The sequence below is a fragment of the Scyliorhinus torazame genome, chromosome 15 (assembly GCF_047496885.1).
Source record: "Scyliorhinus torazame isolate Kashiwa2021f chromosome 15, sScyTor2.1, whole genome shotgun sequence".
Classification (NCBI taxonomy): Eukaryota; Metazoa; Chordata; class Chondrichthyes; order Carcharhiniformes; family Scyliorhinidae; genus Scyliorhinus; species Scyliorhinus torazame.
This window is the reverse complement of record NC_092721.1, coordinates 148,126,928-148,143,323: the sequence shown is the minus strand read 5'-3', so window position 1 is coordinate 148,143,323 and position 16,396 is coordinate 148,126,928. Positions and strand designations below refer to the sequence as shown.

Below are 16,396 nucleotides of genomic sequence, written 5' to 3'. Positions count from 1 at the left end.
AATCTAGGTGTAAAGGTAAACTGTGGGGAGCACACCGAGACGTTGCAATGAGATGTTGACAGGTTAGGTAAGTGGGCAACAAGATGGCAGATCGCGTACAATATAGGGAGTGTGGAGTTATTCACATTGGTTGTAGGATTAAAAAAGAAGTATTTTTAAAAGGCAAGAAACTTATAAGTGTTGATGTTCAAAGAGACGTTAATATGTTTGTACAAGGTAATGCAGAAAGTTAGCAAGCAGGTGCAACAAATGGCATGTTGGCCTTTATTACAAGGGGTTTGGAAATATAAGAATAAATAAGTCTTGCTACAGTTGTAGACGGCTTTGTGGAGATTCGCATCTGGAATAATGGGTGCATTTTTTCTCTACATTTAAGAAAGAATATGAGCTGCACAGTACCACAGTGGTTAGCACTGTTGCTTCTCAGTTCCAGGGTCCCAGGTTCGATTCTCGGCTTGGGTCACTGTCTGTGCGGAGTCTGCACGCTCTCCCTGTGTCTGCGAGGGTTTCTTCCGGGTGCTTCGGTTTCCTCCCACAGTCTAAAGATGTGCAGGTTAGGTGAATTGGCCATGCTATATTGCCCTTAATATCCAAAATAAAAGTTAGGTGCGGTTCCTGTGTTATGGGGATAGGATGGAGGTGTGAGCTTAAGTGGGGTGCTCTTTCCAAGGGCCGGTGCAGACTCGATGGGCCGTATGGCTTCCTTCTGCACTGTAGATTCTATGATTCTATGAATATACTTGCATTGGTACCTGGGATGAGGAGTTGTCCTATGATGAAAGGCTGTAAATCGGGCTCAGCTTCTCTGGAGTTGTAAATCGGGCTCAGCTTCTCTGGAGTTTCAAAGAATGGGAGGTCATCTTATTTCAACCTACAACAATGTGAAGGAGCTTGATCGGGAGGATGCTAAGAGATTGTTTCCATTGGTTGGGGCATCTGAAACATGGGGGCACATTCTCAGGTTAAGGAGCTGATCATTTAGAACTGAGATGAGAAGAAATGTCTTCACTCAGTTGGAATTCTCTACCCAGAGGATTGTGGATGCTCCCATCGTTGAATATATTTAAGGCTGAAACAGACAGATTTTTGGTCTCTTAGGGGTATGGGGAGCAGGTGGGAAAATGGAGTTGAAGCCCAAGATCAGCCATGATTATATTAAATGTTGAAGCAGGCTTAATGGTTCGTGCGATCTCCTGCTCATACTTCTTATGTTCCTATTTTCTTATGTTCTTAGTTTTCAGAAGAAACTGTGAATCATGTTCCATGAAAACTTAGACCCCTTCTACCATCATAAAATAATTTGGAGAGTCCATGACATGAGCTCAATTGATCAGCACCCCAACCGCTGGACTCTTTATTTACCCCTATCACCACAAGTTGGAGGTATGGATGTGTTAAATATTATGGGTTGAATATTACATGTCCCCAGTTGATGTGTTTCCAATGAGAAGAGGGGGGGGGCACGTAAAATTGTGGGCTGCCACCCCTGAAAGGGGCAGGTGGGCTCTAAAATGGGCAACCCAGCTGCCATATTCAAACGATTAATCAAGGGTCAATCAGGCTTGTTATTAAGTCAACTGACTGTGATAATATACCGTCCATGCAATAAAACATTTGGCTTGGGCAGCCAGGCAGGAGTGGTAGACCCGATTTCCCGTCAGGGACCACTGCACCTTCCTGGGGCTGCTGGGACTGCAGGAGCTCCCAGCCAATCATTTTAGCTGGCAGCTTCAGAGAGTGGGACTTTCTGCCCAATGTGTCTGCTGTTTCTCTCCCCCCCCCCTCCCCCCCCCCCCCCCCCCCCCCCCGCCCCCCGATGTGCTATTCAGCCCAACTCATCAAGGTTACTTTGATAGCACCTTCCCTCCTTGAACATGCATCGCTGGGCCAATTTCCTTAGATTCCTTATCTAATGGATGATCCATCATCATGACTGTGCCCAAATGTGGCCCACTATCACTTTTTTCATTCTTTCATGGGATGCGAGCGTCATTGGCAAGTCCAGCATTTATTTCACATTCCAATTTGCTCTTGAAAAGGCGGTGAAGAGCCAGCTTCTTGAACCTGTTATGGGCGAGGCGTTTTCAGAACCCCAAAATGTATCATGGAGTTCAACCAACCTCTCCCTTTAATGTATTTGTTGCTTTTCCTAGCACACGGCTTGTTCCCTCGGTGTGGGATTACAATTATCGACATGTGGGTTTTTAAACAGAAAACAATGTTTATTCCATGAACTCAACTTAACATCTTAAATAAACATTGGATCTCTTAACACCCCTTACTTCAAAGATAACTCAGAAAGTATCGCAACAGTAAATAATTCCTCAAAATGTTCCTTCAAACTTCCAAGAGACTTAACACCTTTAAACAGAATCACATCAGGTTAAAGACTTAACTAATTATGAGTTTAAATCACCCTAATGATCCAGAGATAGTCTTTCATGGCAGAGATCCAGCTCACTGCAAACACAGACACTCCCCAAGCTCTTTTTCTCCAAACTGCAGCTCTCTGGAAACACACACACACACACACAAGCTGCTTTTTAAACTGCAAAACTAAACTGCAAAATGGCTGACCTGACCTCAGCTCCACCCACTCTCTGGCATCACTGTTTTATTCAAGGTACATTGCTTAAACATCCATGTCTTAAAGGTACTCTCACATGACAAACCTCTTCAGTACACCTGGTTTAGGCACACTTAGGAATGGAAAGTTTTTGACCTGGTGTCAATGAAGGAATCGTAATATAATTCCAAGTCAGGATGGTGTCCGGTTTGGAGGGGAACTTGCAATAGATGTGTCCCATGTGTGTACTGTCCTTGTGCTTCTCACTGGTAGTGCTTGTGGGTTTAGAAGTTGCTGTCTATGCTTACATGGTGAGTTTCTACTATGCATTTTATATATGGCACACACTGCTGCTACTGTACACCGATGGTGGTGATGGAGGGAGTGATTGTTCACAATGGTGAGTGGAGTGCAGATCAAGTAGGCTGTTTTCTTCTGGATTGTCAAGCTTCTTGAGTTTTTTTTGAGCTGCAATCATCCAGCCATATGGAGATTATTCCATTGCTCTCTTAACTTGTGTCTTGTACATAGATAGCAGACAGGGTTTGGGGAGTTGGGAGGTGATTACCCGCTACAGAATTCCCAGCCTCTGACCTGCTCTTGACATCAGTTTTATATGGCAAGTCCAGTTATTTTCCAATTCAGATTTTTAAAAATCGAATTCAAACTGCTATTGTGGAATTTGAATTTGTGCTCTGGAATAACAGTTTAGCTGGATTAATAGTTTAACCCTCTAGATTGGTTGCTTGTCCAGTACACTACTGTATCCCCAAATTCCTCACTTCATCTGTATTTGTCCTTTATGTCGGATAATTGCAACTGTGAAGTTACAGTGTTCTATCAGATTGCACTTTTCATACTGCAATTAAATTCTGGTTGTCGGGTAAGAGAAATATTGAAATGCCAAAGGTAGAAGGATCATGAAGTTAGGCCCCAATGTCAGGAGCCTGACATATGAGGAAAGATCAGGAAAAGCTTGAGCTTTCTAGTAGCCAAAATAATGGGTTTCTGAGATGATTTCATAGAATTATATAAGGTGACTGGGGGAATGGAAAAAGTAATTCCAGAATATTATCTGAAATTAATTTGTGAGAGTAGAACAAGAGTACAGCGGTTCATTCTAATGAGTGATGAACACTTTCCGACAGAGTAGCTAAGGTGAGTATATAGATATGACAATAGGAGTAGTTTATCAACAATGAGCTGCATCATTTACATGTCTGGCACAAAACAATGTTAAATTGATTCCAGTTTTAAAAATACCTAATAAAGTTAATTCTCATTTCTAAAATGTATGGAATAAGGTGGTATTGTTTAAAATGCAGAAATTGCTCAGTGCTTCATTCCACATGCATTTGGAAAAATTATAATTCTGATTTGTCTTTTTTAAAGCAATTTGTCTTTTTTTAAACTTTAGTCCAATGAAATGTATTAAGTTACAACTTTACAGTCCCAGGAAACACAATGAAGAACAGACAGTCCCTTCCTTTCTGAAGATTGCAATGACTTCCTGATTTAATCACATTTGGGTTCCTCAAATTTAAAATCTGGGAATTTGGTGAGGTTTCCTCCCCAATACAGTCGTTGCAGTCTGGAAATCTCCTCTTCCATGTTTTTCTTGTATTCTGGACCAGCATCAACAGGACCACCAGCTTTCTGGCTCTTAGTATTGTTGTCACGGATCTTATCTATGAAGAGTTTTTGGATCAGGTCGAGGTTTTTCGTCTTATTAAACATCACCACCGTGAACCCAATATTTCGCTGGCGCTTAACAGAAAGGGAAGATCGCATGATGGTGGAAAACTGGAACAAGCATTGCAGGATCATTGTGGCCCGGTTAAACCGGACAAAGCAAACACTTGTCCTCACCAATATCATAAAAATGATTAACAGCAGGTGAGTATCTAATTAAGCCTCTTATTAAAGCAACAGATGTTTCTAATTGCACACATGCTACAAGTTAAGCTGATTTAGAGCTTTTGTGTGAGGAGCGGGGGCAAAGAGTTACCACGAGTAAATAATATTCAGCACTACCTTTTGAGTGCAGGCTAACATTTAAAGTAACTAATGCCAACTTTTGACAATTTGGAAATGTTATGTTTATTTGTGACAACAGGTATACAAAATTTAATGATAACACAGATTTTCAAGATTTATGAAACTGATGAAACACTGAGTCCAATTATGACCAATTTCCTGCCACAGATTTACCAAATAAGATTATTAGTGACTTTGTAAAATGTTATCATTTGTGGGGGTATGTAAACTAATTTATAACTGTTGAAGCTCATTTTAAGTTATAAAAGGTTGGTATTATAATTCTAGGTGAGTTTAGATGCATGCTGTTATAATGTGGCATAAATATCATTATTGCATTGGTATATATACGGAGTGAATGTTACTTTCTTCAAACTAATTTATTTTCCATGATGGATTTTGATGGCTACAACTCAAAAATAAGGTTCAGAATTTTCCCTTCATTAATTATGAATGAGAGGAAAATCCTCATCAAGATGTTGCCTCTTTATTGATTCAATCTTTCAATGGAGCCTGAATCCTTTTAGATGCAAAATATCTAATTAGACTGATGCATGTTGTGACAGGTTGGATATGTGATTCCGAACGATCTAATTCGTTTTTCAGATACTCACTGCCAGGTTAAATCGTTGCAAGGTACATGTTAATTGTTTAACATGTACCTTGCAACGATTTACCCTAGCAGAGTATCTGAAAAACTAATTTGATCGTTTGGAGTCACATATCCAACCTGTCACAACATGTCTTAATATTTCAGCAATCACTTTTATTTCTGCTCAAGTTTAGTAACTCTCATCAATGATGGTACTCCTGTATATAGGATGAATTTGGATTTTTCATGTTGGTTCAGAAGAAAGCATAAATATAGAACTAAAAATCGTAATGATCACAATAAAATGTTTATCTTCTGCTTAAGTACATGTACAGAAACCAAAGATAGCTAAAGGATCTCTATTGGTGAATAGACAGCTTATTATTTTACCGTGGCAAGTCTCTCCGGTTGGTTGCAAGATGTGGGTAGATTTTTTTTTTAATATAAATTTAGAGTACCCAATTATTTTTTTCTCCAATTAAGGGGCAATTTAGCGTGGCCAATCCACCTAACCTGCACATGTTTGGGTTGTGGGGGTGAAACCCACACAGACATAGGGAGAATGTGCAAACTCCACATGGACACATGATGAGATATTGGCATCAAATCATGGCTGAAAAAAAATAACTTTAGCTTAGTATAGAAGTTACAGCAAAATTCAAGAATTTTTAATTTCAGTTCATGGAGGTTTTGAGGACTGTACCATTGGGGACTAGGACTTAATACAGTTCATGTTTCAAAATTTGAAGTTGATAAGGGTGGAACTCCAGAGGTTGGAAAGGAGAACAATTCATTAGTTGAGGCATAACTCTGCAAAATCTTCCATAGGCATGTGAAAGCAAAAGGATGGTAAAAGGAGGAGTGAGGCTGCATAGTGGCCTAAAAGGGAATTTGTGTGTGGAGGCAGGGGGTTGGCTGAGATACTAAACAAGTACTTTGCGTTGTGAATGCCACAGAGGCCGATAAATTTTAAAGAGATATCCATTTCCTCGTGAGCAACTCAAATGAACACGCAAGATTTCATGTTTTAAGCATTTTACCATATCAGACACCCTAAATAAAATGAGGAAAGTAAGAATGTAAAATGCGGGGCATTGGCCATAATATTCCAATCCCCTTTAAATGCAGTGGCAGAGAACTGGAGAATTGAAAGTATTACATCCTTATTCTTAAAAGGGTGTAAGGATAAATCCAGCAACTACAGACAAGTCAGTGTTTTCCTTGGTGGTGGGAAAGCTTTTAGAAATAATATTTTGAGACAGAATTAAGTCACCTGGACAACTGTGGATTAGTTATGCAAAGCCAGCATGGATTTATTGAAGGAGAATCTTGCTTGAGTTTTTGGTGGGATAAAAAAGTGGCTTGACGATATGCTTGATGGAGAGTACATTGCTTTCCAAAATACATTTTATTAAGTGTCACAGAACAGGTCCGTCACAAAGTTAGAACACATGGGGATAAAAAGTGACAGGAGCAGCACAGATATTAAATTGGTTGAGTGACCGGATTCAACAGAGCAATGCACAGTTGTTTTTCAGACTGGAAGAACGTTTTTGGTGGGTTCTCCAGCGACCAATCTTGGGACCGCTGCTTTAATAACCTAGATTTGTGGTTTACAGGGCACAAGGTCAAAATTTGAGGATGACACAAAACTTGGAACTTGTGATTTGAGAATAGTGATAAACTTGAAGGGTTTATGTACAGGCTGGTGGAATGAGCAGACAAGTGGCAGATTAAATTTAATGCAGCGAAGCATGAAGTGATTCATACAAATTCATTTTGATAGAAAGGATGAAGAGAGGAAATATAAAATAAAAGGTTAAGTTCTAAAGAGGGTGCAGGATCAGAGGGACCTGGGGATATTGGTGCACAAATTATTGAAGTTGGGGGTTATGATCTCAGTTGAGTTGAGCAGCAACTTCATAAAAGAAATTCAAACTCCAGTTATCAGAAATAATTCTGCTACAAGGTACAACGCTTTAAATCAAACATTTCACTATAGAAGAGTTAAACAAAGCATGTACTGCTGTCTTAACTGACTTGTACTTGTACAATACTTATACTTGCAAATCTCAACAACACATTCCTTGTTCTATTTTTATGTCGCCGTCTCCCCCACCAATTACTGTACTTTACAGGATCTTGAAGGTTCCTTCAATTCTCCAGGAACAAAGCTGAGGTATGCCACAGCTCTCAGTACTTTTCAGTTTTATTCTCTTCAGTGTTCCTTCTACTCTCAAGGTATGAAATTTCTTTGGACCCTTCCACTGGTAACCAGCTGGACGATTCTCCAATTCTCCTTCAACACATCGTGACATGGATTGCCCAGATCGAGCATTAGCCTTGCAACACTTTTTTGTTTGGTGACTCCTCTGCTATTGGTCCCAGCAGATTCTCCCTTTCTGCCTGCCTCAAAGCTGCAGATAAAAACTCAAAGCTGAAGAAGTTTCCCTGCAATCTACCCCCACAGGAATGTTGCATTCCTGAAATGACCTAATAGAAATTTAAACGATTTATATCCAACTTTAACTCTCATTTGATCTGAAAAGTATATGGATTTTTAAGACCTTCCTTTCTTTACCTTTGATCTGGAAAAAATATATGAATAATGTAAACCACTTATTCAGACATCCTGTCTCCATAATGGAGCCTCGGGTCACTCATTGTTCAGTGTTTTCACATAAACAAACATTGGCCTTTAATTTGTGATTACTATAGGTCTGTTTACTAGCTTCTCAAACCAGATGCTTTCATTTAGCTTGCATTCAAAAGAAATTCAATCTCCAAACTAAACTACATTCCTAAAACATCTGAACGATGAAATTAGGTATTTGAAGCAGAGAGCAGGTTGAGAAAGCCAGTAATAAAACACATGGGATCCTGGACTTAGGACATAAATAAAGACATAGAGTACTGTACAAAAGCATGAACAATGTGACAAACCTGTGTAAAACAATGATTAAGGGCAGCACGGCGGCACAGTGGTTAGCACTGGGACTGCGACGCTGAGGACCCGGGTGGAGTTTGCACATTCTCCCCGTGTCTGCGTGGGTTTTGCCCCCACAACCCAAAAGATGTGCAGGTTCGGTGGATTGGCCAAGATAAATTGCCCCTTAATTGGAAGAAAAAATAATTGGGTACTCTACATTAAAAAAAACCCAATGATTCATTCTCAGTTGTAATATTATGTCCAATTCTGGGCTTTGCTTTGTCGTGTCTTCTCTGGGGCGGGAGTCGTAGGGGTGGGGGGGGGCTGTCATTTCGGGTGACAACGACGCACTTCAGATATTTCAGATTGCAGGTGGGCCAGGATTGGGCCAGGCTTCGTAAGTTGAACTTTACTAATCTGGTAGGTAGGGTTAAGGCAGATCTACTTAGGTGAGATAGTCGTCCCCTGTCATTGGCCGGTCGGGTGCAGGCAGTGAAGATTAATATTTTGCTATGTTTTTTTATTTCTATTTCAGTGCCTGCCGGTCGTTTTGCCGAAGTTATTCTTGAAGAGGGTGGATAGGCTGGTTTTGTTGTTTGTCTGGGTAGGTAAGGTGGCTAGGACTAGGAAGACGGTACTTCAGAGAAGGCAGCCATTGGGGCGGAGGGGTGGGAGACGGATAGGGTTAGGCCATCCAAGCTTGTACTGTTGCTGGACGGCAGAGTTGGAGTCGGAGACAGAGGCTTTGTGGGTGAGGATGGAGGCACTTTCTTGTAGCTGGCTGCGGTTGCGGGCGCTGGTAATGGCACCGCTCCTATTTACCCCAGGTAGGTATTCGGGGATGCCTGTGGTGGTTGCCACACTGAAAATATGGAGGCAATTTCGGCAACACTTTAGGTGCTGGGTCAAGGTTGATGCCGATCCAATGGTATCATGGGTTGGGATGATGGATGGAAGGAAAGAGGGGTGATGGAGATGAAGGACCTGTTTCTGGAAGGGCGGTTTGCATGTTTGAGGGATTTGGGGTGAAGTTTGGGTCCCCATGTGGGGAGGGCTTTAGGTTCATGCGGGTGTGGGACTTTACGAAAAAGGTCTTTCCGACCTTTCCGGTAGCACCTTCCTCATCGTTGTTGGAAGAGGTGTTGTGGGTGATGGAGTTGAAGGATGGGCCGTCTCAGCGATTTATGGAAGGATTTTTGGAGGAAGATAAGACGTCTGTGGAGGGGGTTAAGGTCAAGTGGGATGAGGAGCTGGGAATGGCGCTAGAGGAGGGTTTGCGGTGTGAGGTGCTGCGGAGAGTGAATGCCTGAACCTCGAGTGCGAGGTTGGGTTTGATACAGCTAAAGGTGGTACAGGTAAAGGGCATAGAGACACAGGGCGTTGGGACAAAGTCAAGGATGATTCAGTTGTTTGAGGGGATAGAGGATATCTGTGAACGATGTGGGAGGGGCCCAGCTAATCACGTACATGTGTTCTGGTCCTGCCGAAAGTTGGAGAAATTTTGGGGGGTTTTCAGCATGTCGGTGATCTTGCTTATGGACTTGGAGCCTAGCCCCCTGGAGGCCATATTCGGGTGTCAGACCTGCCAGAGATGGAGGCTGGAGCGGGGCAGATGTTTTAGCCTTCTCTTCACTGATCGCTCACAGGGTGGTTTTGTTGGGGGTGAAGAAGGTCAGCTTCTCCATCCTGTGTCTCGGTTGGCTGGGGGATCTAATGGAGTTCCAGCATTTGGAGATGGTGATATTTGCCCTGAGAGTGGTGAATAAAAGGTTCCATAAGGGTAGGGTTTGTTTGTTCTGCATTTTAGAGAACTAGTTACCATCAAGTGTTCGGGTGGGTGGGGGGCAGGGGAGGGTGATGGGTGGTGGTGGTGGGGGGGGGTTACTGGGAGGGGTGGGTTGTATTGGTTTTATTTTTGTGATGTAATGTTTTTCAGATGTTAAAATGTTAAAAATTTGAATAGAAATACTTAATTCTGGGATTCACACTTCAGGAGGAATGAGAAGGGTACTGTAAAGGTTCAGGAGAATGGTTCCACGGATGAAGAACTTCAGTTATGGGGATAGATTGGAGAAGTTGGGGCTTTTCATGGAAAAGTGGAGAGGAGATTTGGCAGAGGTGTTCAAAATCATGAGTGACCTGGACAGAATAGATAGAAAGAAACTGTCCCTGTTGGTAGAAGGGTTGAGAACCAGGCGACACCGATTTGAAGTAATTGACAAAGGAGCAATGTCTACATGAAATTTTTAAAAATGCAGCTGATGGTTAGGATCTGAAATGCACTCCCTGAAAGTGTGATGGAGGCAGATTCAATTAAGGCTTTCAAAAGGGAATTGGAGAATTATATGAAGGAAAACAAATTGCAGGATGATGGGATAAAGGCGGGGGAGAGTTGGGCAATTGAGTTGCTTTAGTAGAAAGCATGGTCATGATGGGCTAAATGGCTTCTTTCTGTGATTAACTTATTTTATGAACATGCAATTTGACCAACATTCTACCATCCTGCTTCTCCTTTAACACTTAATTCCAAAATGCATTGAATTCAAAATTTTTGCCTTTGACTGCAAGTTGTTTCACCCTCTTGTTTTACCAGACCTCTAATCTTCTCCAGCCTTGTGCCTCAGTGTGTATTCTATACTGCTCTGCTTTTCATCTGCTCTTCACCTTCCAAACTCTGGTCCACATGTAGTCAAAGAGACTTGATCCATTTTGAACCCTTCCTGTAGAATGCATCTCTAAACTACTAGTTGTTTGTTTATTTATTTATTTAACTTTGATTTAGCCAGGTGAGTCAGTTGACAACCAGTTCTCATTCTTATGGCGCCTGGTCAACTCTCAACTGTTAACTGAGAGACTGAGCCAGAACCATAACTTTGTAAAGTTTTAAGACGGTGCAGAAAGATCGATTCGTTCCGGGAGTGATAATATAAGAAATGGGGCTTGATTATTTTATAAACAAACTTAATCAGAAGAAAGGACAACCCAATATTTAAACTTTTAATTCAGCTTTAACACTAATGGATTACAAGCAGTTTTTTAACCTTCACATATTAGTTCCTATTAAACATCACATCTGAATAAACATGCTGCTCTCAAGCCACTTACACAGACAGACAAAGGCAATACTTGGATTTACGAAGCAATTTTTCTTCTATGAGTGACATTTGTTCCAAACCCTTTTCCAAAGCCTGCTTCAGTGGCAACTTTCATGACCTCTTTGGTCGATTTCCAAAGCCTTCTCCCTGTAACTGTTCAAAACAGCATTCCTCTCTCTCTCTCTGTAAGCTCTGCCCAGACCCTCAAACAAAGGCTCTCTGTCTTGGGCTGCCTAGACCTGAACACATCGCTGTTATCTTGGCTGCTTGACTTCCCACTTCTGTTTATACAAAAGAACAGAGTCATACTATTGATATGCATTTAACTGCCCATTGACAGACAAAGAGGCCATCAGGTTATGGAATGGGCTATTAGCTGGTCAGATAGTAGTGACCCAAAAGATAATGGATCTTGAGCGAATAACCCTTGCTGAACTGGGCCATCCTATGTATTCCCACTAACGAGTTAAAGTCTCAATGGGACAATGTAACTCAGCCAGATGTGGGCATATCCCTGTGACTCTGTGCTAGAATGTTTTTCTTCTCAGTCTGTTTAACCCCTAAATCGCCTGCTACATTGGGGTCTCATTTCTGAACCCAATTTCCTAATATCTCCATATTTCCCTCATGTGACATAATTTATAATAAAACTAGCCAAGAGGTTAATGCTGCAGCAACAGAAATTACACAGCAATGCACAAAATTACAAACAGTTAAACATGAGAATCAATAAAATATAAATCAGCAGTGAAAGTGAATTGACAGTTTAACAAGTACAGGTATCAGTCAACCGATCCGTAACTCTTTGGCAAAAGGCATACATGGTAAGAAAATTAGTTAGCTTCAGCTTTAGTTGTACCTCGGCAACTGCAAATTGAAATGAATTACGACTAAAGACTGCATTCACTCTTTGACTGATTTGACCAAGTCAAATGACCTCCGATTATAAGAAGAAACAGTAAAATTAACAGATTTCAATAAATTAACAAAAGCCAGTTGCGTTGGTGTGCAATGAGGGCCAGTTAATCAGGGAATACAGGTCACAGTGATGGGTGTGAAAAGGGGGCACCAATCACAAACCTAATTGCAGAGCTATAGAGAGCGTCTAATTTACCAAGAGCGGTTTTGGAGGACATTTTATAAATGAGGTCACTGTAATCAAAAACTGGCAGGTTAGACATCTGAACGAAGATGCATCTGGAGAGTGAGTAAATCAGAACTTACTGCAATATGGAAAGCAAGTCTCGCCTTAACCTTAGCTTGTAAAATGTCAATGTGGAAATTAGGTCAAAGCATGGTCCAGCCAGATTCTGAGATATTTGTAAGTGAAACTTGCTCAAGTTCAGAGTTATCCAGTATTAAAGTTTTGTGATGGCAAGGAAAGTAAGTTTTTTTTCCTATCAAACAGCATTAACTTGCTTTAGTTGAGTTCAGCACAAGGTGAAGAGTAAAAAAGTGCTGTTGTACATCAGCAAAACTGAGTTGTAAAAAAGAAGGAATGGATGGAGCTACAGAATATAAGATTGTGGTATCTGAATACAGATGGACAAAACAGCTCCTTATTACTTGAACCTCATTGTTTATATAAATAGAAAAAAATAACAACTCTGTGTGTAGCCACTTAAAATGGCCAACTCACGATTCAAAATGGCGAACGGCAAAGGCTGATGGGAAAGTCAGCCAACAAGACAAAAACGAGCAGCTGCAGGTTGGCTGTGTATTTACTTCTGGAAAGGCCAGACAAGATTGATACCAGCAACCATCAGCATAACAAAACACCAGCCATCTGCATACTAATGAGCAATCCCCGGGAACAATAAGCAACATTTAGACACACAAAGCAAAACCAGACTCTTCGGCGCCAGCAGGAGCCTACACAAAAGGAAGTGAACGAGCACCTCAAGACTGCCCATCGATCAGGGAACTGCTCCAGCATTGGAGAAAATCGAACCAAGCGATTGGGACAAAGTCCAATCACTTGGGACCAGGTACAGGGTCTGCCCCGAAAGGCGGGAAGCCTCTGGGAACTATAAGAATTGAGCCCCAAGTTCAAATCGCTCTCGTCTCCACTGCTTCTCCAGCTCTTCACTCTTCAGCAGCTAAACAAAACTGTAAGTCTTACTTCAACGCTCGCTACGAGATAGGCGCTCCTAGCTATCAATCTGTACCAATTTCGAATCCCGCAGGCTCAGAACCCGAACGAAAGGCCATTTGTTTCTCTGACCTGGTGGGCCAGTTCCAAGTTAAGTATAGGCCTGTTAGTTGTAGAAATAGCTTAAACGTAGAATTTGTGCATGAGTAGCGATTACTGTGTATAATAAATGTGCTTTGATTTAAATCTTACTAATCGGTGTATTGGATTGTTGATCATTACTCGGACTTGAACCACGTGGTGGTATCATAAAGATACCTGGCGACTCGAGCAAAGGTGATAAAACAGAGCAATTGAACTAAGGCAAAGTTAGCAACATGTGAAACACCATTTTTAACTTTTTTAATTTTTTTAATAAATATTTTTATTGAATTTTACATTTGTACACTTTACAGGAGATGATTGAAATGGTTATTATTTACAACTTACATGCTTTTCCTTTTTGGCTTCTGTTGCTCTTTTTAGCCTGAGTTTATTAGCTCTGAGTATGTCACCTTTGCTCACGAGTCGCCAGGTATCTTTCTGATACCGCCACGTGGTTCAAGCTCGAGTTATGATTAATAAGTCAGCACACCGCTTAGTAAGATTGAAATCAACGGTCATTTATTATATACAAGTAATGCTTACACAATAATCCTACTATCTATGTAGAACCTATCACTACTGGCCAATACTTAACTTTAGGAAGGGCCCACCAGGTCAGGGAAACGAATGGCTTATCGAATCGGATCTGGCCCGCGGGATTCAAAAAGGCTGATACAGGTCGATGGCTAGGAGTCTTTATCGGGTAGCGATCGCTGGAGTCAAACTTACTGTTTCGGGTTGATGTTCTAGCGAAGGTCTCGAGCAGGAGAAGAAGGGAGAGAGAGAGCGATCTGAACTTGGCCCCTTACTTTATAGGGCCCAGGGGCTTCCCGCCTCTCGGGGCGGCCCTTGACCCTGAGTCCCAAGTGATTGGACTTGTTCCCAATCACTGGGTTCGATACGTCCAATAACGGGGCGATTCCTCGATCGGGGGGTGGTCGTTCACCTGTCTTTGTTTCGGCCACTGCAGGCGCCGACATGTCTGGCCCGGCATTCAATTGCTAATATGTTGCAATTGTTCCCGGGGATAGCTGATTAAACTGCAGATGTCTGGATTGATGTGCTGCTAATGGTCTTGAGTATCGATCTGGGCCGACTTCCCCAGAGCCGAATATGCTATTCTGTCTGCAGCTGTCCGTTTGTGTCCTGTTGGCTGCTTTTCCCAACAGCCTTCCCGGTTAGCCATTTTAAATCGGGTTTTGGCCAAATTAATAGGGAATCAGCCATTTTAGGTGGCTACACTTCCCCCTCCCTTTTCTGCTATTCTGGCCCCATCTTAGGCCCTTTCTCCCCTATAGGTGTTCTTAGCCATCATTTATCTTGTTTTGGTTCTTATGGCTTCGTGGGGGGGGCCCTCTGGCCCCCTCCTCAATCTCTCCCTGGAAAACCACTTAGTCTTTCCTTGGGTTCCTCCCTTGCTGCTTGCTCCCCCCCCCCCCCGCCCCCCTCAACCATGTTCCTGTCTGCTTTGTGTGGCCCTGGTGGTTCCTATTGGTTCCACCCCCCCCCCCCCCCCCCCCAACCTTCCTATTCGTTATTGTCTTCAAACAGGTCTTGGAACAGGTTGATGAATTGTCCCCACACTTTGTGGAAAACGTCATCCGACCCTCTTATTGTGTACTCAATCTTCCTCCAGATGCAGAAATTCCGACAGGTCTGCCAGCCAGTCTGCAGCTGTCGGTTGGTCGCCAGCCGAGCAAGATTCTCTGGCGGGCAATTAAGGAAGCAAAGGCAAGGGTGTCGGCCCTCTTCCCCATATGATATTCTGACTGGTTTGATACGCCGGAGAATGTCACTTTCGGGCACATCTCCTCACCCCCACAACCTTGGACATCGCCTCGAAGAAGGCTGTCCAGACCGCAAGCCTGGGGCAACCCAGAACATGTGGCCGTGGTTTGTCCTTCAACTCCGGGAAGAACCTGCTCATTCGGATTCTGGTTAGGTGTGCTCTATGCATCACTTTAAACTGCATGAGGCTTCGCTTTGCACAGGAGGTGAAGTTGATCCTACTCAGTGCTTCGCTCCAAGATCTCCACCCTACTTCCATCCCTAGTTCATCCTCCAATTCTGTCTTGCTCTCGCCCTTTCTAAAAGTTGTCCGTATATGGCCCCAGTTCCCTTCCTCCATACTGTCTTTGTCCAGTAGCTCCTCCAATGTTGCGTCTCTCGGGGCCCTAGGATACCTCGTCGCCTCCTTGAGGAGAAAGTTTTTGATTTGTAAATGTCCATTTTTAGCGATGATGGCCATCGCCTCCGGATCGCACTCAGTGCAGATCCGGGGGTACACCGCCGCGAACCTCTCAATACAGGGCGTCGAATATGCTAACTTTAAACTGTACGTACTCCCCGATCTCTGCTCTTCTCTCCTGTTGGGACTGGACTTCCAGTGCAATCTCAGGAGCCTGACTCGAAAGTTCGGTGGGCCCCTACCCCCCCTCACCGTTTGTAGCCTCGCGACCCTGAAGGTCGACCCTCCCCGCTATTCACGAATCTCATCGCCGACTGCGGTTTGGATAAACTTCTAAGGTTGGCGTCGTGGTCCTGCTGGTCGCGGCCGCAGATGGTGACATTGTCCAAGTCCGGAAATGTGGCCCGCAGCCTGTACTGGTCCACCATTCGGTCCATCGTTCTTTGGAAGACCGAGACCCCGTTGGTGACGCCGAAGGGGACCCGGAGGAAGTAGAAGAGGCGGCCGTCTGTCTCAAAGGCCGTGTCGTGGCGGTCCTCCAGGCAGATTGGGAGCTGATGGTATGTGGACTTCAGGTCTACCGTGGAGAACACCCGGTAGTGTGCAATCTGATTAACCATGTCCGCTATCCGGGGAAGGAGGTACGCATCGAGGTACGTATACCGGTTCATGGTTTGGCTGTAATCTACAACCATCCGGTTCTTTTCTCCGACCCTGATGACCACCACCTGTGCTCTCCAAGGGCTGTTACTG

At 43.0% G+C, this 16,396-nt stretch overlaps 1 protein-coding gene across 2 annotated transcripts in view; it reads left to right on the top strand.

Moving 5' to 3' along the window:
• Positions 1–16,396, top strand: part of atp8a2 (ATPase phospholipid transporting 8A2) — an 890,601-nt gene that overhangs the window by 76,308 nt on the left and 797,897 nt on the right. The gene's annotated exons all lie outside the window — the stretch shown is intronic.